Source organism: Quercus lobata, chromosome 4 (genome assembly GCF_001633185.2).
Source record: "Quercus lobata isolate SW786 chromosome 4, ValleyOak3.0 Primary Assembly, whole genome shotgun sequence".
NCBI classification, from domain to species: Eukaryota; Viridiplantae; Streptophyta; class Magnoliopsida; order Fagales; family Fagaceae; genus Quercus; species Quercus lobata.
The window spans coordinates 68016185-68042912 of record NC_044907.1 but is presented as its reverse complement, the minus strand read 5'-3'; the positions used below and the strand labels follow the sequence as shown (position 1 = coordinate 68042912).

Sequence of the window (26728 nt, the reverse complement as noted above, 5' to 3'; positions counted from 1 at the left end):
TAACATTGATCACATTTTCTAACATATTCTTGTGCTTCCTTTTGCATGCCTGGCCACCAGTAGCCTTGAGTAATGGCCCGGTGAGATAAGGATCTTCCCCCTGTGTGACTTCCGCAGATTCCTTCATGTAGTTCTTCTAGGATTGACTCTGATGCCTCGGGATGTATACAAAGCAGATATGGTCTAGAAAAAGAACATGTGTACAACTTTTTATCCTCGGACAACCAAAATCGAGGAGCTTTCCTTTGTACTTTCTCAGCTTCTAACTTTTCTTCATGTAATGTATCCCTTTCAATGAATAGCAGTATAGGATCCATCCAGCTCGGCCCAACTTGATTTGATGGACCTGGAGCAAGTCTTTCTTTGTTGGGGTAGGGGTGCATAAGTCTTTGACAAGTATCACTCGGGGCAAATCCTGTGCTGAGGAAGTGGCAAGGATAGCCGAAGAGTCTGCATGGGTATTTCCACTTCTAGGGATATGCGATAAGGCAAAGAATTCAAATTTCGTTTGTATACACCTAACTTGAACCAAATATTCCTGCATTCTTGTATCCCGAGCTTTTAATTCCCTTTTTACTTGGCCTAAAACCAGTCTTGAATCTGAGAACATTTCCACTGCCTTTCCATCCATTTTCTGGACCATCACCATTCCTATCAATAAAGCTTCATATTTTGTTTTGTTGTTTATAGCCGAGAGCCCCAACCTCAAAGACTTTTCAATGGTGATCCTTTTAGGGTATACCAGAACCAGCCCCACTCTTGATCCCCACTGGTTTGCTGCTCCATCCACATATACTTTCCAAAGTGAGGGATATTGTGCAGAGATTAAGCCAACTGATTTTTCGTCCATGCCATGCTGCTTCACATCTATTTCTTCGGGAAATTCAGCAAATTCGGCTACTAAGTCAATGAGGACCTGGTCCTTTACAGAGGTACGTGGCATATACTTGATATCAAAAGCTCCTAGAATTGTGCCCCATTTGGAAATCCTTCCGGTATAATCCATGCTCCGAAGTATTGATTTGAGTGGAAACTGAGTTAGGACAACCACGGTTTGTACTTGGAAATAATGGGGGAGTTTTCATGTAGCATGCACTACTGCCAAGATGGCCTTTTCCAGTGGTAAATACCGCACTTCAATTTCATGAAGTGACTTGCTTACGTAATAGACTGGTTGTTGTATGCCACTGTCTACTCGTATCAAAACAAAGCTCATCGCATGAGAGGCTACCGCCAGGTAGGCAAACAGAACCTTATCCACCTCAGGACTGAACATGATGGGCGACCGAGATAGGTGCTCTTTAAGTTGTTGAAATGCTACAACACACTCCTCGGTCCATTCAAATCCTTTCCATTTATGCAGCAAAAGAAAAAAGGGTCTGCACTTATCTGCTGACCTGGAAATAAATAGATTCAAAGCAATAGTCATCCCGGTCAGTTTCTGGACCTCCTTGGGATTCCAAAGTGCTTGCAAGCCGTTAATGGCCTTAATCTGATTTAGGTTTTCCCCAATTCCCCTGTGAGTCATCATGTAACCCAAAAACTTTCCCAAACCTACACTAAACAAAAACTTGGATGCATTCAGACGCAACTTATGCTTCCTTAGAACTTCAAAAATGTTTGTGAGGTCTCCCACATGCTCAGACACCACCTTGCTCTTTACAACCATATCATCAATATAGACTTCAGTGGTCCTGACCAACTGTGGTTCGAACATTTTAGTCATCATTCATTGATAAGTAGACCCTGCATTTTTCAAACCAAAGGGCATCACTTTGTAATGATGGTTTCCAGTGGGGGTGACAAAAGTTTTCTTTTCCTGATCATCCAACGCTAATGGTATTTGGTGATACCCTTGAAAGGCATCCAAAAAACTCATCCGAGAATGGCCTACCGTCGCATCCACCAACTGATCTATCCAAGGCATAAGGAAAGGATCTTTGGGACAAGTCTTATTAAGGTCCGTGAAGTCCACACACACACACCATTTCCCAGTTTTCTTTTTTACCACCACTGTATTAGCTAACTACTGAGGATAGAAAACTTCCTTGATAGCCCCTGCCTGTTTGAGTTTTACTACCTCATTTCTGATAGCCTTGGCATGCTCTTTTAACGGACGCCAAGGTGGCTGTCTCTTTGGAGTGATGGAAGGGTTAACATTCAGATGATGACAAATAAAACTTAGATCTACACCCAAGGCTTTATACGCACTCCATGCGAACACATCAACATTTTTTCTAAGGAATTCAACCAATTGTTCCCTCTCCTATAGAGGTAATTGAGCTCCAACTTGAAAGAACTTCTCCGGATCATTGCCAGCAATTACCCTCTCTAGATATTCACATTTTGCTTCATCAGCTGGTCCATTGAAGGGCAACACCGGAGTTTCTGATTCCTGTAAACCATTATTTGCGCTGGCCGAGATTTCAGCCTCAAGCCGATGTTGGATGGCTGCTAGCAGGCATTGTCTGGCTGTAGATTGATTTCCTAATATTTCCAAAACCTAGCCTTTGGATGGGTATTTCATATTCTGGTGAAGAGTGAAGGAGATGAACCCCAGGGTATGAAGCCAGGGTCTGCCCATAATGGCCGTGTATGGAGAGAAAGCATCTACAACAATGAAGTCCACCTCCACCACATCCGAGCCGATTTGCACAGATAATTTGATCTGACCTTTCAGAACGACCATTTTACCTTCAAAACTCACCAGAGGAGAACTGTAGGCTATTAAGTTTTCAGGTTTCAAATTTAGCCCCTTCTATAAGTCAGGGTACATTATCTCAGCTTCACTGCCTTGGTCAATCATCACTCTTTTCACATCATACCCACCAATTCAAAGTGTAATAAAGCATCATCATGGGGCTATATGGTTCCAAGCTTGTCCCTGTTTGAAAAACCTAACACCAGTGGAATGCCCATCTTGACTCTCTTAGGCATTGAGCTGGATTCCTCAGTTGGGTAATGAGATACTGACAATTACTCTGGAAGGACAAGATCCGGTCCTCCCTAGGGCAGCAAAAATGACATTTATTGTGCCAAGAGGGACTCTTGAAGAAGCATCTCCCCGAAGCTCTGAACCCGTTTGGATTCCTCGACCACTAGAATGATGCAAGAGTTGCTTCAACTTCCTTTCCAGACTAGTTGGTCTAGACGGTCCCACAAGTTTCTACAATCCTCAGTAGTGTGTCCATGATCCTGATGACATTGGCAGTAAAGGTTTTGATTGCGCCTCATAGGATCTCCTGCCATCTTATTCAGCCACTTAAAGAACGGCTCGTTTTTAATCTTTTCCAGAACCTGTTGTACTAGTTCTCGAAATACGGCATTAACCACTTGGGTGTTGGCAGATCTTGACTGCCCAACAAAATCTTTCTAAAGTCGATTATTATTGTACCGGTTCGACTTGAAATCCCTCCTCTCTTAAGGGATCACCTTAGCCTTTCCTTTCCCTTGTATCTGGTCTTCCTTTACCCTTCTGTACTTGTCGATCTGATCCATAAGTTGGCACACACTAGTAATAGGCTTACCAATCAGAGATTTTCTCAAGTCATGCTCGGCTGGAAGGCTAGCCTTGAAGGTACTAATGGCCACATCGTCATAGTTTCCGTCTATTTCGCTAAACATCTCTTAGTATTTATCTGAATAGGCCTTTAGAGTTTCCCCCTCCCCCATGGACATAGATAATAAGGATCCCAAAGGCCAAGGAACTTTGCTGTAAGTGATAAAGCAAGCACCAAAAGCCCGGGTGAGTTTCTTAAAAGAGTCAATAGAATTCGCCCTTAAACCATTGAAACACCTCATTGCCACTGGGCCCAAGCTAGATGGAAAGAACTTGCACATCAAGGCCTCATCTTTAGAATGAATAGCCATCCTTTGATTGAAATAACTGATATGTTCCACTGACCATTATAAATGGTGAACGTAGGTTGATGGAATCATCGAGGAAGACTCACACCTTCTATGTTTCGCGTGAAGGGTGACTTGGAAACCTGACTCAACGCCTTGTTCATGGCATAATTCCTTAGACCTTTGCGAGACGGGCTCTTATATCTACGTCTATGGTGATACTCCTCGTCGTAGGAGAAAGTCTCACTGGGAGGAGTTCTGGATCTCCATTTATAACTAGCACCATTTGTCTCCTCAGAGGATAGCTCGGAGTTGGGCGATGAATGTCTTTGCCATGCGTGGTGCAATTCCCTATTCAATTTCTCGATTTCACGTTGCATGCCCCTATCATTCTTTGCATGGGAAACACGGCTCTTCCCTCGAAACTAGCTTTTAATAGTATGAGCTGTATGTACACTTCCCTCACGATCTCCTCTCTGTTCGGGGCTCCTACGTGGATTGTTATGTTGAGAACCCTTTGATTATGCTTGGTGTAGATTAGCATCCACCTGGTGTGGTCCTATCGCTGCCTGGTATAGACTCGCTTCTTCCATCTTAAAAGTTGTACCCGAATCTCTTTCAGAATAGATCAAGTCCTCTCCACAGATGGCATCAATTGTAAGGACTGAATTTGGATTAGACCCAGTATAGGATTGGGTTTTAGCCCAACAAGCCCAAACAATGAATTTGTAAAGCGTGGGTGAAAGAACTAGATCTACTTCAGAAGAAACACAATAAAAGTTGCTGATTTAAGATCATTAAACACAAATATGATAAGAAAATATGTCTTCGGCATGGCCTAAGGAGCTTATGTTATAATATCTTGTTGATGAATAAAGTTACAAGAGTTCATAGTATTATTACAAAGATTTCTTGATTTTTTCCAATCCTCCTCCTTTAGGCCACCTTCCCATGCTATATACTACAATCTTGGTATCATTCCTACCATACACGTGTAGGTTAGATTTTAGGAACTTCTTCTTGTGCCATCCAACACCTCTCGAAACCATCAACTAGTAGCTGTAAGGTTGCTTGACCACTGTTCAGGTACCACCTCCACATTAATGCGGCCAAAGAGTTAGTTGGGAGGCATTTAATGTGGAGGTAGTAGTTTTTGAAGATATTTGTTGCTTCCTTTTGCTCATCCCTTATCCAATGTCTGCCTCTTGGTTGTGATGCAACCTTGAAGGATGTCCGAGATGACAAGACATTCTTACTGACCTCGGATCTCCGTTTCCGAGATGATTTTTCTCCTCGAACACATTTTGGACTATCAGATACAATCTTTATTTCTTCTTCTTATACCATTCCCATTGTAACCTTATTTGACTATCCTTGGATTGGTTGATATCCTCGGATTGGGTCGTAGGCCCAATTCATATAGTTTCAATAGTACCTTCTAGATAATTAGCCCCCACATATAGCTATTTATAATATATCCAGTTATTGGTTGTTCCGTCGACTTCTACCTTATTAGCTGTAATTGACCTTTGATATATATCAAGGCCCCTCAAGTATATAATTAGAAACCATTGAGAAAGACAATTTTCAAGTGCCAAAGCCGAAACTCAATATGATCCAATTGAATTCAATGTTAAAAAAATAGTTCTATCTTTAAGTTTGTGGCTCATTTTCTCTCCAAATATTCATGCTTTTACTGCTATATTGGTTACATCTTTTTGGATAATGTCATCCACCTGCATTTTGTTCAATTTTCCTATTTGGAACTATCTGTTGGACTGTTAAAATTAGAGAGTGCTATTTTAAGAATTGAGACAAAATGTTCAATTAGAACAGTCATAGCAACGTGTATTATTGACTTTCAGCATTGAGACGTATCTGCAAGGTAGCTGACAAAAAAATAGCTTTCAAATTTTGTCCACTGGTCAACTCAACTTAAGAGTAACCATCAAAAGGGTGCATGCAAGCCTAGGACTAGGAGAGATCAATCGGAACTGGACAGCCAACTGGCCAAGCAACCTATCTGCTGAATACACAATGCCTCACATAATAAGCTCATGTAACTAGGGATGTGCATGCAACCTGCCAACCAAGGAAATCAATTCGACCTAATTAACCCAACCCAACCAATGCTTCAGGTTGGTTTTTGTAGTTTGTCGATTATATTTTTATATTAAGCCTTAGGTGGGATTAAGTTTAGTTTGATAGTTTTCTCAACCCACCAACCAAACCCCATCCAACTCATCTAATGAGCGTGTTGAGGTTGGGATTTTCTTAAATCATTAGGGTTGAGTTAGATTGAAAAAAATCCCACCGGGCTCTTTTTTCTGATTCAGCCAAACCTAGGTCCAATTATAGATACTGAAACTGAGGCCTACTAGGGCTTATATAGATGCTAAGAGAATAGAGAGTTGGGCTTGGTCCCACCACAACCAAATGATGACATTTTACCGGTCCAATCTGTGCACAAGCAAGCAATCCAACAACCATCAAATATACGCAAGAACATGGGGAAAATGGCCCATTAGCATCAATTTTTGAAATATTTAGCAACAGAGCACTTTTTCAGAAATAATTGGGGAAATACCACTTTTTGTGGTACTCGAGCTTGGTGAGCTCGAGTACCCCATTTTTCTGCTCCAGCGTGGCACTACAGTTTTGATCCATTTGCTTCTTTGGGTTGATGAGACTTTGAGAATTATTTAGCCAATGAAAACATACCACGTACTTATTTAGCTTATTTCACAAATGTTATCTTCTTCTTTGGATTTTCTTTCTCTCTCCGCTCCCTCTGTAACTCTCTCTTTTCACGTCTTTTTTTTTTTTTTTGACCTTTTCCATTGCTCTTCCCCGCACTGATCCATGCATCAACACAGTGGCAATGGGCATTAAATCTAAAAGTAAAAAGAGAGCCAGAAAACAAGCATAACAACCTCAAAAAGTAAAAGAAAAACTTAAAGGTGTGGAAATTCCTTGGGTTGCAAATGGGCATATTAACACTAACAACAAGCTCAAGTCCCGCAGAGAAGTCATTGATTGGTTCAACTCTGTCGTTTCAAGTACATATATATTTAATTAGGGAAAAAAATTATCTCTATTCTGTTCAATTTGTTTTCTGGGGTGAAGGGTTTTTGGGTTTGATAGATCTGAAGGTTTTTCTAATTTGAAATGAGTTTTTTTTTTTTTTTTTTTTTTTTTTTTTTTTTTTTTTTTTTTTTTCCATTTGAATTTTTTTTTTCTTCTTGTAGAATCAGAATAGAGGGATGAATAGCAACTGGGTTAAGAAACTGGTTTGCAAAGATCCAATTAGTAGACACGGCTTTTTCATCCGTAGCAATTTCTTTCTTCTTTTTTTTTTTTTTAATTTTATTTTTCGGTAGAACTTCATGGTTCTGTTTTGGCTTTTGTTCTCTTTGTTCTATTTCCTTAATCTATACAAAAACAGATCTGAAATTTCACGTGAGGTGTGGAAATTTTATTGAGCGGAAAAATGACAAACTTTTGCGGTTTTTGGTTCTGTTCTCTTTTTCTTTTTTGGTTGATTTTTCAATTCAGAGGCTCTCATGGGAAAAAAACGTAGGAGATAATATCAACTTATTACGGTTTTCTTGGTCCTTTTTCTCTTGCTCTTTCTTGTTGATTTCTTTTATCGATTCAGAGGCTTTTCGCTAATCTAGGGGAAAAAAAATTAAGATCCGTAAAGGTGTGGAAATTCCTTGTGTTTTGCATGTTTGAACATAGACTATCAAATTTATACGGTTCTCTACTATTCCTCTCTGTTCACTTGCCCTATTTTCATTGATTTTTTTTTTTAATAATATGGTAAAAAAATGCCCAGATAGTGGGCCATCTTAGGCAGATTGGTACCTGAGTTTCCTGGGCTCGGGTACCAGTCTACATAACTTCGAAATCAACAGGAGTGGCCCAGCTTAATTTTGATGTCATGCAAATTGGTACCCGAGTCCAAGAAACTCAGGTACCAATCTGCCTAAGTTCATGATCATGCAGGTACTAGGCCAACGTTAAGTTCAAATTAGGCAGATTGGTACCCGAGTTACATGGGCTCGGGTACCAATCTGCGTAATTTCAAAATTACGCTGGCTTAAATACCTGGGTGATTATGAAATTAGGCAGATTGGTACCTGAGCTTCCTGGGCTCGGGTACCAATCTGCCTATATTAAAAAAAAAGGCATAGTACCTTGGATTTTTTTTGGTTTAATTTTTTCCCCAAGCAGATTGGTACTCGAGGTCACTAAACTCGGGTACTAATCTGCCATTTTTTTTTTAAAAAAGGGGCTGAAAACATTCATTAAGAATCTATGCAACAACACAAAGGAAAGCAAGAACTGAAGTCACAGCAAAATTTGCCACAACATGAGAACACAGGTGCTTTGCACCTTCTACTGAGAATTGTCTTCCATCAATATATAGAGTGCACAGACAAATCAAAAAGGAAAAAAACCACCACACCCTCAACAACAATGGAAAAAAGTTCATCTCATTTTTTTTTTCATAATAGCTCAGTGCTAAGCAAGATTACATAATACTCACCAAATAATACATGGGCTAAGTTATTATTTTCCATGTACTGATAGACTAACAATAATTGCTCCCCTTCAATACAACATCCATAAAGCTTCACCAGATTTGGGTGTTGCAAACAAGAAATCATGCCTATTTCATTTAATTATTCACAATTTCCTTGCTTTGATTTAGATGAGAGTTGCTTAACTGCTATGACAGTACCATCAGGTAGTTCACCCTGCACCGAACCTTATCGGATAAGCAGGAAAATCAATACTCAATGGGATCAGCCATGTAAGAGTAATACCTTTTTTTTTTTTTTTTGCTAAACATTTGCTAAACGAGTAATACCTCGTACACAGGACCAAAATCACCTTCTCAAATTTTGTTGGAAGAATAGCAATCATTAGTGGCTGCTTTTATTTTTTTTGAAGGTAAAAGTTCTTCTCTGCAAATTTAGTCCTGTAATATCTGTTCCAGGAGGCATATATGAAGCCGTATGATAAGGAATTGTCAGTTTTCTTTGTAATTACTTTCATGATTCACACTTAAGGAAAGATGATATGCTCATATGAAAATTATATGCTCAGGTGCATAAAAATTGTAAATTTTCATTGTAACTGCATAGAAACTAATCATTACTTGAATAAGAAATGGAGAATTCAATTTAGTAAAAAAGAAATCAACCCTAACAATTTAACACGACAAAATTTTGAAGAAAAAAAAAATTCTAAGAAGTTTCATATACTCTGATAAATTACATATTGTCCCAAAAACTTAAATTATTTGGAAATGGTGAATTAATCACTTAACCATAAATCCAACAATCGCTCTCATATAGACCCAAAATGCCCCTTAATAAGTGTGGTCCAACACATGGGATATTTAACATTTTAAATAGGAGCTGGTTCTCACAGTTTCTGCATACAAACCCTAAGTAGAAACTGCAGACTCAGATTAAAGAAAAGCCAAGCTGCTACTAAATGTGCCATGCCCCTTAATAAGTGTGCTCCTAAGTTAAGGGCTCTCATTTTTTTCCCCTATGTACAGAGAACAATGGTGACTGGTGATGCCAAAGAGAGTGATAGATGATTTATTTGGTTTTTATAGCTGGTCTAGCAAACATAGAAGCTCTCTTACTTATAATGGCACCACCTTTGTTTAATGTGGACCATATGGAGGGAAAAGGAAGTGAATGTTTAATGAAAAGGAGTCAACAGTTCTAGAGATAAAATCTAGCTTCTTAAGATCATTGTTCGAGTGGTCCCGATCATAGGAAATAATGAGTAAATTTCTATTCTTAGATTTCATTGATTCACTCTCTATTCATAGGCAATGATTAGTGTTTTCATTTTTTATGAGTATCTTCTACACACATCCAGTGTGCATAGAGTATCTCCCCTTTCACAACTATTGTAGGTGGAAAATGGGGTTGAGGAGGTCATGTAGATGGTCCAAGTGAAGATGCAAAGTTTTCAAACGATTTTGATCTGGTTTATATTGGAAGTAGCTGCTCTCTTTTGGTTATAGACAAAGGAAACTAGGCAATTCGAGAAATCCAACTTAATGATGATGACTGTTCTTACGACTATGATGGTAGTTTCCACCTAGGTATAACGAAAAAATCAACACTTCCCTATGTCATTTTTATTTCAAGATCACAAAGGTGTGTAAGATGTGTTTTGATATTGCAGGGATAGCAATGCTTGTTGCAGCTGCATTTTTTGGCTACATGCTAGCGTTGCTGCAGCAAAGGGTGCGAGCAATGTTTTCTTCCAAAGATGTAAGTTATCCTAGGATATGTGTTTTCAATCACTAGTTACTCCCTAAAGAATTTAAAAAAAAAAGGGTCGTACCTAGTGCACAACAAAGTCAGCCTTATTATAATGGATGGGATGGTGATAATCGTCAAGTTCAACAACAGCAGCAACATATTTAGCAACAACCACAACAACAACAGCAGCATCATTACAGGCACTTCTCATCTAGCCCTCAAACTTACTATGAGAAGAGCTGCGAAACAAATGAAATAGTCTTCGGAGTAGTTCGAGAACAGGATGGACGTCGTGAATTTTATTAGAGGGCACTACAATATGGAGTTCCTAGCTATAATCACTACAATATTCGGCATCGATTGAATTACATGGGTTATTCTCAGGCCTATTGATCATCCTACACCTACATTTTATTAGAGGGCAACAAAAGAAGCTTGTAAACTTTTAGTATGTGAGATATGAAGATGGGATGGTTAAAAGCGGATGTGAAAGGCAGGCATGACTGTTTCAGGGTTATCGTTTTTTTTTTTTCTCATAGGTAACGTCTTCCAAAATTTCCTTAGTAAAAGAAGTACATATATGTAATATATACATCTGTTGGATGTGTATTTTATTTTAACTAGAAATTAAGAGGACCAAATCAAAGCTAGTCTTTTAGCTTCTTTGAAATATCTTTTAGCTTCTTGAAAATTGTCTGATGACAGCATAAGACCTATTAAGCACTAAGATTGTGCGGAATTTACTAAAGCATCTTGCCATCTTCTACATGCAAGGCTAAAGGTATAAGTAAAATGTTAGCATTTATTTGCTCCTATATGTGTATGTAAGAACAGTGTGTGTCCATAACCATTCAAATAGCATTTGATAGAACTTAAATGCATTCATTGTAGTTAAATGTTTATATCAACTAACCATGAACTGTTAACTATGATTTTTCATAGTTGTAAAGTTTAATTAGAAAATAAAATTAGAAAATGTTTATAGCACTTACTGCACTGCAATTCTCATCTCCCCTAAACTCATTTTACCTAATAATTAGAAAATAAAAAACCCAAAAGACAAGCACAACCAGACCAACATTCTAGTAATCACCAACAAATATATATTAACTAACTAACCAAATTGATCAAAACCCAGAATCAAATTAATTTCGGATCAAAACCCAGAATCAAACTATGCATAAAAATAACAAATTTACAAACAAAAATACCCACAAGCTGAACATGCAAGCTGAGCGAGACATACCTTGTGAGAGGGAGACCGAGAGCGAGAGGGAGACGGAGACTGAGAGCGAGACGGAGACGGAGAATGAAGCAGATCGCGAGATTGAGAGGGAGAATGAGAGTATTTGCGAGATTGAGAGGCAGAATGAGAGTATTTGTGTGGAAATAGCTTTAGATTGAGAGGGAGATAGCGAGATTGAGAGGTTTGGTTTGTGGGTATGTTTTGCTTTGGGTAACAGATGGTTTAAGCTCTGGGAACATATGGTTTAACTGTGGGGTAATAGGGAGACAACGTGGGTGAGCAGTACTCGAGCCTCCTGAGCTCAGGTACCAAGTTTATTTTTAAAATTTTTCTGTTCCAACATCATTCTGTTCCAACGTCAGGTGCCACGTTGGAACAAAAAAATGGGGTACTCGAGCTCTCCAAGCTCGAGTACTACCAAAAGTGGCACTTACCTATTTATTTCCCAAACAGTGTTTCGGGCCTAAATATTTCAAAAATTAATGCTAATGGGCCAAAATCGCCCAAGAACATAGTATAACATCAAACTATAAAGCAAAGTACTTAGCAAATGTTATTTATATCTAGCCATAGAACTGTTACAAATTTCCTTCAAAAAGGACCCAATCACAAGGCCTAGGGCCTAACTCTCACAATCTTTTATAATGGGCTTAGAGCTCTATAAAACTTGAAATTTGGGACTTCAGAACACATGGGTCCTTCATGCTTAACCAAGGCACATGCTTGGTTTGGGCTGGGGTTTTCTCTCAAATTTTGGGTATTAACAAACCTGCTAATCTGATCCATCCATATAGTAACACCACTTAACCTAAAAGATTAATTTATAAACTTAAACCCAACTTTGGTTGCTTAAATCATCCCTTCTATATATAGGTCAAGTTTCTTTCCTTTCCTCTTTTTTTTTTTTTTTTTTTTTTTTTTTTTTTTTTTTTTTTTGTAGTGATAGCAATGGAATGGTGAACAAAGTAGTGGAAAAATGGAATAGACTCACATGACAACGGTTTGCATCTATGCTCTCTCTCTCTCTCTCTCTCTCTCTCTCTCACACACACACACACACATATATATATATATATGACATATATATGACCTACACCAATTGAAAAAAAAAAATCTCCTAGAAGCAAACTACCTCCAAACTAATCTGATAGAACTTGAATAAATCCTATCCTAATCTAATCCTAAGCCTAAATTTATTCATATAAGCATAACCCTACAATCAACTAAGAATAAAGTTAAACTAATCAATATATATATATATATATATATATGAAAGCAGAGATCTCATGCGGGAGTGTATGAAGTCTTGCCAAGTGGCACTCTAGCTTTGCATTTAGCATTTTTTTACCTCTTTCATGGTCTCAAGCATGTTCACTTTTCAGTTTTTTATTAAAAAGTGGGAATACACAATTTGATCGATTCACCAATATTTCTTACTTTTTTTTTCTTTTTTGATGAAGTTTCATACTTTTCTCAGAACTCATAATTTTGAGAAAATTTTGTATTCTATAAATTTTCTTAGCACAATCCCTCAGACAGTTCCATTATTTTTTCAAAGAAGACCTCTCTTTTGAAGAAATTGTTTAATGTAATCCTTCTATATACAACTCTCTCTTCTTCCCTTTCCCTTCCCTTCCCTTACTTTTTCCTCCCTTCTTTCCTTTTCATCTCCCTTACAACCAAACAAGATATTAGTTTCCAAATTCAACTAATAAAAAAAGTGGTTTGAGGATATTAATAAAAAGAGTTTGAATTTGGTAAGAATTGGGTGTAAAATTCATGTTTTACACCATCTAATAAGAGATGTTACATCAGTTATTTACTTAAAACTCAGTGCATCATACCACAATTGATAACATCTTAATAAACTCCCAATTTGGTTGAATTTTTAGATGAGCATTATAATTGATTGAGTGTGGTTGTTCTTATTCTTTAATATATGATAAGATGATGTGGCATGTTGAAATTGGAGGATGTAAAATTTGGGTTTTAAACCACATCCTTATAGAATTTAATCTTTAATAAAAATATGTAAAAAACATGTTTAATTACCATTTTAGTCTTTAACACTTGTACTATGTATCAAAATGGTTTTTAACATCTTAAATGTGTCAATTTTGTATCTAAACTTTTGGTATTGTGTCAAAATAATCTTTATTATTAAGTGGTACATGAAAAGAATTGATGTATCTAACATTAATATCAAAATAACATTTTTATACCATCTAAGCTATCCTTTGAATTATCACGTGTCCTTATTTAGAAAATAAAATAAAATATTTGAAAATATATTAATTGCATCTCCATAAGTTAATGAGATGTCATTTTATTAGCAGAAATTGAAAATTTCTTTTCTTTTCTTTTCCATTGCTTTCTCGGCAACCAAATGGGGTCTAAGTCTTGACATTTTAGTTAAAGTGCTCATGAAAATCACCTAAAAAAAACATACTATTTACCTAATTTTAAAATGAAAATTAAAAAAAAAAAAAAAAAAAAAAAAAAAAAAAAAAAAAAAGCCAAATGTCAATTTTTTACATTGTCATTTTTTTAAGAAGATAAAATTATTACCAATTATATTATAAAAATCTTGTAAACTAACATGGTAATGAATATAATTAGTGTCATGTCAACAAGGTAAGAAATCAATTTCCTAATTATTTTTCTATTTTGAATTTAAAAATTGATACATGCATTTAATAAAAGTAGTGTGTAACCCTGTGCATATGCACATGTACATTTAAAAACAATCATAATTATATATATATATTTAGAATCTAATTGGATCTAGACTCTTCTGTTTTTGTACAAAATAATTCACTTGCTATAAAAATTAAAATATTAGACGGGATACATGGGGTCAAATTGAACTCCAATTAAAATTCAATTTAGAATTTAATTGAATTTAGACTCACAAATTTAAAAATTAGATGAGACACATGGTGCAAAATTAGACTCCAATTTAGAATTTAATTAAATTTTCTCTCAATTTTAGCTCTGTGTGTGTGTATAGCAATCTACCATCAGTCTATTTTAAATTACATGTTGTTCATAAAATCACAGTGCCATATATGGCCCCTTTTTTAGGAGCCATTATCTCATAAAAAAAACTATCTCATAAATTTTTTTTTTTTTTTTTTTTTTTTTTTTTTTTTTTTTTTTTTTTAAAGTTAGTATATTGCAATGTATTTGGAATGGTGAGTCTATTGGTATTTGGAATCAATTTTTTTTTTTTTTTTTAAAAAAAACCTTAAATTGGACACATGACACAAAATTAAACAATAATTGAAATCTAATTGAATTTTCTCTCAGTTTTGGCTTTAATTATATATATAGACTGGTTATTGGCCTGTGCGTTGCACGATTGTTTTTGGTAAATATTATGACTGGAGAACATTTTTTTGGGAAAAAAACTTCTTTTATTTTTATGTAGTGATTTTAAAAAATACAATGAAGGGTTTTATGATAAATTTTTTTAATTTTATGAAATATATTTATATAAAATAAAACTCATAAAATGCATAAGATATACGTAAAGGTATACTTCATGACTACACATGAAAGCTATTGTTATTTCTTAATTTCTATTAGCTAGATCACATTTCTTAAATAAACTAAAAAAACCATTTCATCACCCCGTTATACATGTAATGATTGGAATGTTGTTAGTACATGATTGCTTGATAAAAAATATTGAGTAAAAATTATTTTAATACTATTTAAGAAATTTTTTGTGAAATTTTCATTTTCATGTCCATTTTTTTAACCTAATAGATTTAATTTTTCACGTTAGTTTGATTTAATAGTATTGTGTTTATACTTTTTTTTAACTACAATTGATAATTCACAAAATGAGTAAACAACTTATTGAGTATTGCAAAAAATACAAATATGAACATCAATATGAGCATGAACATGAAGGGAGATTTCTATTCATTTTCTTGAAGAAAAAATTTACTTATAGAAAATTCCAAACTTTATTTGGTAAAGAAGAATCAAAGTTATAGATAGCAAAATCAATAAACCAAAAAAATTAGGAGCCCAAGAGGAGCCATTACTCATTTGAAACAATCCAAAATACTCAAGGACTAACTTCCATCACAACTGCTTTAACTCAAGGAAAACAATATATATCTCTATATCTTTCTTTTTTTTTTTCTTTTTCTTTTTTAGAAATTATTACAATATGCTGCTAACCTCGCAATTTGAACCTTTTTTCCCTAACTCCTGCAATTTAAATCTTTTCTCCCTTAAACCCCAGACACTTTATGTATGGGAAGGTCCAATTCAGCTACATGGCCCTCGACATATATATATATATATATATATCTCATTTAATAGATATAAAATTTCTTTAAAAAATAATTAACATGTTTATCATAATTAAGGGAAATCCTAACGGGTACTTCAGTTGAGCATATGTGAAAATGGCATATATATACCACAAATGGTAAAGGAGAAAGAAAAAGTTGCTAATCCCTTTTAATATGGTTAATTGCTTTACCTCAATCAGTCACCCAAACAGCATACCGTTTATTCATACCACAACCATAAATGACAATGTAGCACTAGCCATCTGTAATTGCTAATCTGAAAGAATAGATTTCTTTAATAGCTCTATCTTCATTTCTTTTGGTTAATATATCTTTATTGAGTCAAAATCAAGCCACAAAAATCATATAAAAATCACCAAATTAGAGTTTAAAATTATAATTAAATTTTTAAAAGAAATCTATGCACATTTGCACAAAAATTCCATGTAACTAAGTCACACTTAGGAATATTGGACCCTTTTTCCTTTTTATAAATAGGGGGGGTCTCTATGGGATGAGGGGGGTAACAATTTTCTCTCCAAAAAATTTATTGTAGGAACACAAAAGTTTTCCATTGTAGACTTTTCTTGATTAAAGAACATAACTTGCCAACTAATCAAACTAGAGTTTGTAGTACCTACAGCAATTTCACAACATCAAGAACAAACCCTATTGTATACAATGTCAAATTCCATGGTCTCTTGTTACATCAAATGAGTGTTTAATTTTTCTTGCAAAGTATTGAATAGTAAAGCTTTTGTGCCATAGTCTCAATTACAACTCTCAATCATGTTGGACTTGGATGGCATCTATCAACAACGTATCATTATGAGATGTAGAAAAAATTTGGAGTGTATACAACATTTAGTGTGAATGTGAAGAAATTTCATCCTATTCCAATTGCTTAGGTTAGTAAGGGACCTATTCCAATTTTAATGATTCTGGAATTTTGTATACAAGTAATAATCAAGGAAACTTCCACCTAAAATAACTCGGACTTTTGGCAAGAGAAAAAATTGATGTCTAGACAAATCAAGCTAAGGCTGACCAAAATGGACCATATTCTTAATTTCTTATCTCTATTTGTACCATGTAAAAGACTTATAGTCAATGCTTGGCGTATAAAAGTTGAACATCTTATTTAAAGTACATCCTCTAAAAGCTTGAGAAAAATTTCATTTAAACCAACACTATATATAAATTATAAAGAAATCAAGGAAAAATTGTCAAAAATAATGAAAATTTAATCTATGCTTAAATTCTTATTAGGATGAACACAACAGCAATATCCTTTTTAAAAAAAATAAAGATAAAAAAATCTACACTTATTTTGTACATATGATAAAGTCCTATAAAAAAGTTTTTTGAGACTCATGTTGATTAGTAATTAGAAGTTATAAATGAATAATCATCAATATATATATAAGTAGAGATCTCATGCGGGAGTGCATGAGGTCATACCAAGTGACGCTCTAATTTTGCATTTAACATTTTTTTACCTCTTTCATTAAATTTTTTTTTTCACCGTTACCCAAAAGTTTACATTAACTTATTTTACTATTATCTCATTAGTCTTTCATTAATTGCCTAAGCTTACATCACACATTTCTCTCTTTTTCATGTCTTTTAACTTACCTACCATTTTAATATTTTTTTTAAAAAGCAAAAAATAATAATAATTTAGGACTAATAGTAATAACTAACCAAATAAAGCCTTGGAGAGAGATAGAGAGACATAAAAATATTATGGATTGTTAAATAAAACGCATTGTTTCACTACAAAATCAAAACGCATTGTTTCACTATAAAAGACTTGAGACTAACAAAACATTTGAAAGAGAGAGAAAGAGAAATCTGAGGGGATGTCGCCTCCATCATATTGGCCTCCCACCACCATCAAGACACCGAAACCCCTACGGGTATTTTTTTATTTTATTTTTTAAGTTAGGGGATTAAATATGATTTAGGTTTGGGTAATTTGGTTGGATAGTTTTTGTTTTGAGTATATAACTAAAGAGAATATTTGGTATGCAATGTAAAGCCATATTCTACCATGGTTTTAAATCATTTATAAGACACGAGCATACAGACTTGCGTACACTATGTTTTAGTGTCGCACTATCAATGAGTGGAAGACAGTGAGAGAGTTGGACATACTTTTATTTCATAGTATTAAATATGTGAATGCAACACAAATTATTTGATTTTCACGGTTCTGTTACTCTTTTGCATTTATTGTTTGTTTCATGATTTAAAAAAAAAATAATAATCTTAACTCTTTTTTTAGGGGGAAAAATTAATCTTACCTTGAGAAGGCTATAAATATGCAGTGAAACAACAGTTATAAATTGTACACACATAACCATTATAATTATTCAGTTAAAGGAACGAGTAAAAAAAAAAAAAAAAATTGGAGGAATATTGTAGAATAAAAGTTGTTACAAAATTTCTCTCTCTCAGAAACCTCATGCGAGAGTGCATGAGGACCTGCCAAGTGGCACTCAAATTTTTCATTTAGCCTTTGTTTTTTTTTTACCTCTTTCATTAAGTTTTTTTTTTTTTTTTTTTTTTTTTTTTTTGGGTTACCCAAAAGTTCACATTATCTTATTTTATTATCTCATTAATGGCCTAATCTTACACCACACCTTTCACTATTCTTCATGTCTTTTAGCATACCCACTATTTTAGTATTAAAAAAAAAAAAAAAAAGTAAGGGCTAATAGTAATTACTAACGAAATAAGACTCTAGAGAGAGATAGAGAGACACAAAAATATTGTGGATTGTTAAATAGAATACACTATTTCACTATATATTACCAAAATAAAAGACCTGAGACTAACAAAACATTTGAAAGAGAGAGAAAGATGATTTTGAGGGGTCACCACCTCCGTTATACTGACCTCCCACCACCATCAAGACACTGAAACCCCTATGAGTAATCTTTTTTTCTTTTTAAATTAGGGGCTTAAATATGATTTAGGTTAGGTAATTTGGTTAGTTAGTTTTTGTTTTGGGTATATAGGTAGAGAGAATATTTGATGCACAATGTAAAGTCATATTCTTCCATGGTTTAATTTTAAATCATCTATAAGACACATACATACACACTTGCCCACACATGCATACAACACAAATTAGTTTATTTCATGGTCCTGTTACTTTTTTGCATTTACTTTTGGTTTCATGAATTAAAAATAATAATAATCTTACCTTAAAATGACTACAAATATGCAGGGAAACTACTAAACCAATTTTTAATATCTCAAAATTTATATGTTTCTTTACTTTAATTTAGTCTACTTTTTCTTTATAATTTATATACAACGTTATTCAAAACTATATTACATAAAATATCACAAAATTATCCGTGCATCGTATGGGCAACTTACTAGTCAAAGATAAAGATAGTGCTGAAGTATGAGTGAACTGGAAGAATTCTACAGCAATTAAGATTTTAGAAACCTAAGATTTCTTCGCTCACCTCTCTTTGAGCTCTATATAGTCTAGTTGGAAGGATGTAAGTTGCTAATAGATAGAGGCAAAAGCTACTCATTCTCTTCAGTCGCTCACTACAGAGGATAAGGAAGCTGGTTTGAGGATTCAACATCTACTTATGGGTCTTTGAAAAATACTTATTCTCATTAAATCACCTCCACATGTACTAAATATACCCTTAATGCTGTGTAGCATTACTACCCTAATGAGTTAAAATCTCTTCAAACAAGTTAGAAAACTTCAATTTAATTATTATATCATGGGATTGGTGCCCACATTGGCATTGCAAGTCAGGTTTCTAATCCATTTTTAAGTATATACACGCTGTAATTTTAAACCTTGTTAGTTTGGTTTACGTTTGGATGAACGATAGGGTGGCGGTGTATATATCTTGTAAACTCTTTTTAATTAACCAATAGAGTCGGGGAGGGGTTGGTGTATATCTTTTAAACCAATAGAGTTCATAAAGCAATAGGAGTCCCAACTCCAAGTGAACTAAGAGACGTGAGTCTCTAAGAATAAAGGCGGTTGCTTTTGTTATATAAATAGAGACATGCGTGTGAAATAATTAGAGGGAGAGAGTGCCGCTGGAATAAGGTAAAAGAAAAGAAAAGAAAGAAAAAACGCAGTGAGAAGAAAAAGATCCGTGTGTGAGAGCAAGGACCTGTTATACATGTTGATGGTTAAAGTATATATTTTTTGTCAGCTTTTGGTAATGTTGCTTTGTCCTTAATTAACATGATGGCTGCGTAGAATTGTAAGTATGTGATTTTTTATGTCTTTTTCTTTCTGGTCTATAATGGTCTTTGTCTTGCTTTGTGTTTTTGGAGAAACGTCTGATGGTCCTTGTTAATTATATATATATATATATATATATATATATATATGATTTCTTTTGTTCAGGCTAGTATCAAGAAAGCAAGTTTCGAAGTAGTAAATCGTGTTTGTTGGTAAGACTCTAATAATTTCTTCATATTTATGATGCATTAAAAGTCATGTTCATCATTGAACATTTAAGGTACGAATTTTATGATTTACAGGAAATTTGAATCTCAATTTGAATTGATGGACAAAGTACCAATTTTAGAATTATCGCATGTGTTGCAAATCTATATTTAAAGTGAGAAAATTTTAGAATGATAATTAATTTTCTATGTGGTTAAATGATTTGAATCTTTGTATAACCTATTTGGTATATGGAAGTATAATGATTTCTGAAAGTTCAATTAGTGAATAAAACACTATGAACGTTTAGACTTCTAATTTACAAATTACCAATTCATGCTTAATGTCAAACAATTAATGTGCGGAATATGAACATATTCTTAAAACAAAATTGATAAACAATCTAAACCAAATAAAATCACATCCACAGTAAAAGTTAAATGGAAAAGCTTAAGAGAAGAGAAATGCAAATACAAGGACAACACACGATGTGTTATCGAAGAGGAAATCAAAACTCTCAGCATGAAACCTCTCCGCCACCCTCCAAGCGGTAAACAATCTACTAAAGAATGTAGTTGGGATACATAAATAGCAGAAGACCCTCCAAGCCTAATCTACCCAATGTACCTAAGCTCTCCAAGCTCCTACTCCAACGAGGTTACGTCGAACATATTTCTTCTTTAGCTTACTGGATTCTGCTACTTGACCATAGCATCAACCAATATGAAATTGGTCCTTTCTTAACTGCATCCCAAACACCAAATGGCTTTCTCACATATATGGGTATGGTGAGAAAAGGTTTTGGTAATGTACCTTTTAAGGATTTGACAATAGAGAGGAAGAGAGTAGAGGAATTTGAAGAGTCTCTATGTGAAGATTGTGGATGAATCAATCTTGTTTTTCTCTAGGGTTTCTCTCTCAAAATTCTCTCTAAAAGCTCTTTACATTTTGTGGATATAAGGGTCTATATATAGTAGGGTTAGAAAGGAATGCGAAGAGTCAGTTTTTCCCAAACAGGTTGGTCTGGCAATTAAGCTAAGTCGTGAGTTCAAGCCACGAGCTAACGGCCTGGCCAGCCTAGAACTTTTGTCATGTAGTGCAACAGCTAGCATGACTCTTCAGCTCCCCTGCATGCTTCACACATGTGCCAACTTTGGAGGCTTGCCAGTTGTGAGTCACTTGCGAGCTCCAGCTGCGAGTCTTTGCATTCTTGTACAATCTTGAGCATTTCTTCACACTCTCTTACTCACTACCCTTACATAATTTCCACCTAAATACAGGGTTACTAATTGCTAAAATACAAGCAAATTTGGCACGGAATAAAGCCAACAAGATGGTTGATAAAATTCAACCTTACAATCTCCCCCTTTGGCTATTCCGTAACAAAATATTAAAACAAACTCTAGACTTAATATGTGAGTTGGAAATAGCTGAACAAAACTCACTCACACCTAACTCTAAAATTTAATAAGCTCTTGAATCATATGAACAAGTAAATCCTGAAACACAACAACACAATTTGATTATTGTATGCAGAAAACTTGTAAGGCATATGAGGCAAGTACAATGTGATTAAGCAAAATGGAATGAGAAATAAACCATGGCTTGACCAAACAGGCAATTACTATACAATAGTGACCACAATGCTCATTCACACTTGGAATGAACATACAGACATACAAACCAATAAGCTCAATGCAAATCACTTGCATGCCCAACACTCAGCCAATGCATAATACATAAATTATATGTATCTAGGAACAAAATCCTACAAGAGCACAAGAGTGAGAAAACTTAAAGAAAATGCATAACATTTAGCTAGAAGTATTAGACAACATAACATAAAGGCTGCAAAGCATGGTATAAACCATAAAAGCCTACAAATAGCACATGGAATCAACCTTAAAAGCTTACACAAGCAACATGGGCACAAAACAAGACATTTTAAATAGCTAAGCATAAATATGAACTATGAGCAAAGCAAAAACATAGTTAATATAACACAAAGTTCTTTCTCTATTTCTTCCCCTAACATATCACTCCCCTTATCATGAATTACAGGAGCTGTGATGAACTTGGAACATTTATACCTGTAACCTAAAACACTTGCACAAAACACATTAGACCTTCAAGGTATAGCAAGTAATAAAAGGACAAATATAATGAATTTCTTCCCCTACAAATGTGCACAAGAAATAGTATACTCCCCCTTTTTGACACGAATAGACAAAGGGGTCAATGAGAAAAGAGGACAAGAGATGAAGGTATGAATAGTGATAATGATGCATGAGGACAAATGAATGTGTTTGAAAACGACCTTGAAAATAACCCTCAATATGAAAAACATGCAATTTTTGCGTCTGAGCCAAGTCGCGTGAAAGTCACCAAAATAAGCAGCGAGAAACCTAGAAACCAAAAATTTGAAAATTTTTCTAACTGTTTTTCACAACTAGAAAAGTCTACCCACGAGAGAGTCGCAAGGTGGGCTGTGAAAATCTCTGTGTACCCCTCGCGACTAGACTTTCCACCTGCGAACAAGTTGCCATACTGAACTGCGAGAAACATAAAAACCCAAATTTTGAAAAAAAATATTCTAAGTATTTTTCGTGACTGGGACATTGACCCGCCAATGAGTCTCCAAAAATCTCTACTGGGCTTACGACTAGGGCATGTGACTGAACCAACCTGCAACTAAGTCGCCAGAACAGGGTAGCACAGTTTTTGAAGATTTTGACAATTTTTGCAAAAACAAAATACTTTCCAAAAACAACTAAAACACTCAAAAATCTTTTTGTGTTTAATCAGCAAAAATTGAGTATGTGAAAACACATTTAATCAAGTACAATCACATAAATGAATATGGCATTTGTTGAGCATAAACATGTGTAATGTGTGTGGATATCAACAATGAGATAGTCCTTAGTCTAAAGTGAAGTTTCAATGATCAATTCAACCAAGACATACACAATTAGCACTAGATAATGCGACTCATCTCAATTATAGAAATATGCATATATGACCTCCCATAAAATTTAATAACATAACTTTGGAGCTTTTTATTTGGCTCCATATACATCATATCATTTGATCTTTTTGAATCAATACATCTCATTGTGAAATCGATGCCTGAAATTTTTGATACTTCAATTTGATGAGTTAGCCTTTGGCTCTTTGGGCATCATATAATTTTCATAAACGTCGCTTTCCCTTATTCTTAGTCAAATACTAGTATGTGCGCAGGCTTTTGTAGCTCAATATCTCTTTTCATTTGGAGATTTACATTTGGTGAGTTCTTTTAATCAAGGACAATAACATAAATGAGTGGGAAGATATATAGGCACAAGTATATGCATGTCTCAATATCAACAAAACCATTCACTAATTAGTCATGACAAGTTTGAAGATCTATTTACAATAATCACATAGATGTCAAGATTTTTTCCACAATGATATAAGTGCATAAGGAACAAATTACACTCGTAAATGCACAAGGCCACTAGTACAAAGGTACAAGGCAAAACATGTTTTGAGACAAAATCCAATAATGTCGATCAAACTTTTTGATCTTCTATTTTTTATGAGTTTTTGGATTTTTTGACACAAGAACTAGAAAAGATTGATAAAAAAAAAAAATGTAAAAGCATTCAAAGTAAAAAAGCAAATAGACACAAATATCAACACATGCTGGAATGATAATAAAAGGTGCACAATCAATCAAAGTCACAAAGCATAGGAAGTATTAATGCATGGACATGTTGTAATGCTTATCCATGTGTACCCTTCTTCACACACACGACACCTGCATTTGGGTTGATATCCCTAGAGGATTAGGTATGATAATTGTGACTTTCAAACCTTCTGGTGAAGCTGTGAAGGCATCAATCATCTTCAGCACATCCCTTATTCCAAGATCGCCTTCTTGACCTTTTGATTGCTCAGCAATCCAATTCCCTTTGCCATGTCTTGGTCCTCTTGACCTTTAAGCATTTGAATTCTTCAATGCTTGAAGCTTATGACAATTTGGTCTAATGTGTCCTGGAATTCCACAATGATGGTAGAAGTGTTGAGTTCTAGAACCTCTTCGTGACTTTGGGAGAGATTTCCCTTTACTATTAGGTTTGACCACTGATTGGTTTAGAGGCTTAGTTAAAAACCGTTGGGTAGTCACATTCGACTTCTTTCCTAGCTTCACTTTTGCAACAACTGAAGTTTCTACCACTAGTTCCTTAGCTTTCACAAACTTCATTTCCTTGGATATATTAACCGTTGAACTGCTCTCTCCGGTGTATCCCAATCCACTTCCATCAGAGAATGGTTTTTGATGAGCAAGCACTTCATCAGGCTTCTTAGAGGAGACTTGCTCTACTTTAGCATTGGCTTGAACCACCTCAAGCTCAAGGAATTTTATCTTTGAGTAGGCTTCAGTCAGCTATCCATTCAGCATCTCCATTTCTCATTTGGTCTCCTTGTATCGCACTAGAAGACTTCTATAGTCTTCCTCTGCCCTCTTCATCTTTTTAATGGCTGCCTTAGCCACTTTTGCATATCCACTAGTCTTCTTAAGGAGGGAATTTTAGGTCTCTTGCAGTCCCACTGTACCTTCATCTTCCTTATCATCGAATTCTTTTACTATTACCATTGATTCCAATTCAGTGTGCTCACCAAGCTCTTCCACCAACACACTCAAATCATCCAAAGAGTGCACAGGTGCAATGGTCATGTATGCAGAGTAGTTTCTCTTTCTAAGGCGAAGACCCTCATCTAAAGATCCAATGATGTTGCTACCCGGATGGTTTTTGATCACTCTTGATGATGGCTTCTTTGAGGTGGACACTTCATCATTCCAGGAGATAAGAGGATGAACTTCTGGAGAAGTGAGAGGACTTGAAGTTCTAGACATTGATCTTGCTTCCAATCTTGAGTTCACAGGAGTTGATTCCTTTTTCTAGTGTAGGTCCTTCAACTTCAATATCTTGGGCTTCACCCTCAATTGTGAGTTCTTTAGAGCTTGGCCCTTCTCCATCATCAACCATCTCTACCTTTGTTATAGCATCATCAACTTCCACATTGATGGACTCCATTACCATTTTTGTTCTCATGTTGAATACTCTATATGCCCGGCTATTAGTAGAATACCCAAGGAAGATGCCTTCATCACTTTTCACATCAAACTTTCCAAGGTTCTCACGATCATTGAGAATGTAACACTTGCTTCCGAATACTCGGAAGTACTTCACTTTTGGCTTCTTTTCATTCTAAATTTCATATGTGGTCTTCTTTGTTCCCGCCCGAAAGAATATTCTATTACCAATGTGACATGAGGTGTTCACAACTTCTCCCCAAAACTTTCGAGGAATTTCCTTGTTGAGTAGCATAACTCTTGCCATTTCTTGAATCACCCGGTTTTTCTTCTCAACCACCCCATTTTGTTAAGGAGTTTTGGAAGCTGAAAATTTCTTTTTGATTCCATTCTTCTCACAAAACAACTCAAATCTTGAATTCTCAAACTCCTTACCATGATCACTCCTTATCTTGACAATAGGAACCCCTTTCTCATTTTGTAGTCTCTTGCAAAGAATTTTCAATTTCTCACATGCTTCTGATTTTTCTCTAAGAAATTCAACTCAAGTGTATCTTGAGAAATCATCAACAATGACCATAATATACATTTTTCCTCCTAGACTTTCAGTTCTTATGAGCCCCATTAGATCAACATGGAGAAGCTTTAAGCATCGTGAAGAGGTGATCACATTCACCTTGTGGTGAATTGCCTTTGTTTGCTTCCCAATTTGGCATGCACCACAAAAGGTCTTCTCTATCTTTCCAAACTTTGGAAGTCCCTCAACAACTTCAAGTTTAGATACTTTAGCTACTTGTTTGAAACTTGCATGCCCAAATCTGTGATGCCAAAGTTCCAACATGTCAACACGAGCACTTCTACAAGAAATTGGTGTCATAGGAACTACTCCGTAGCAATTGTCGGTAGTCCTATTTCCCTTCAAGACTTGAATCCCTTCTTCATTAATGATTATGCACCCCTTCTTTGAGAATTGAACAAGTAAGTCTTCATCACATATTTGAGTGATGCTTAAGAGATTCCCCTTTAGCCCTTTGATGTATAAGACATCCTTCAATAGAGGTAATCCCGGTATCTTAATAGTTCCTTTGCCAAGAACTTGAGCATGACTTCCATCACTAAATGTCACATAGTCACCAACCTTCTCTATGAGAGACTTAAACAGTGATTTATCCCCCTGTCATGTGACGAGAATAGTAGATATCAAGATACCATAAACATGAATTGAAAACCTTTAAAGAAGTGTGCACAAATAAGCAAGCATGGGACAAGCACTCTTGACCTTCAAATAGAAACTTATCTTCATTTTCCATGCTCTTGTTAGATTGAATTCTCTTTTTCATATTATCAACCTTATCACACAACATTCTATTTCTTCTTTTATACTTTTTAATCAAATAATTAGACTCATAATATGTTATTCTCATTTTCAAAATATTTCAGCATGTGAAAAAACATTCTAGCATGTTTCTTTGTTTTTAATAACTCTAGGAGTTCATTGTTAGGATA

At 35.1% G+C, this 26728-nt stretch overlaps 1 pseudogene; it reads left to right on the top strand.

Moving 5' to 3' along the window:
• The first annotated feature begins 8166 nt into the window (after positions 1-8166).
• On the top strand, positions 8167-10451 carry LOC115985674 (annotated as a pseudogene).
• The last annotated feature ends 16277 nt before the right edge of the window (positions 10452-26728 follow it).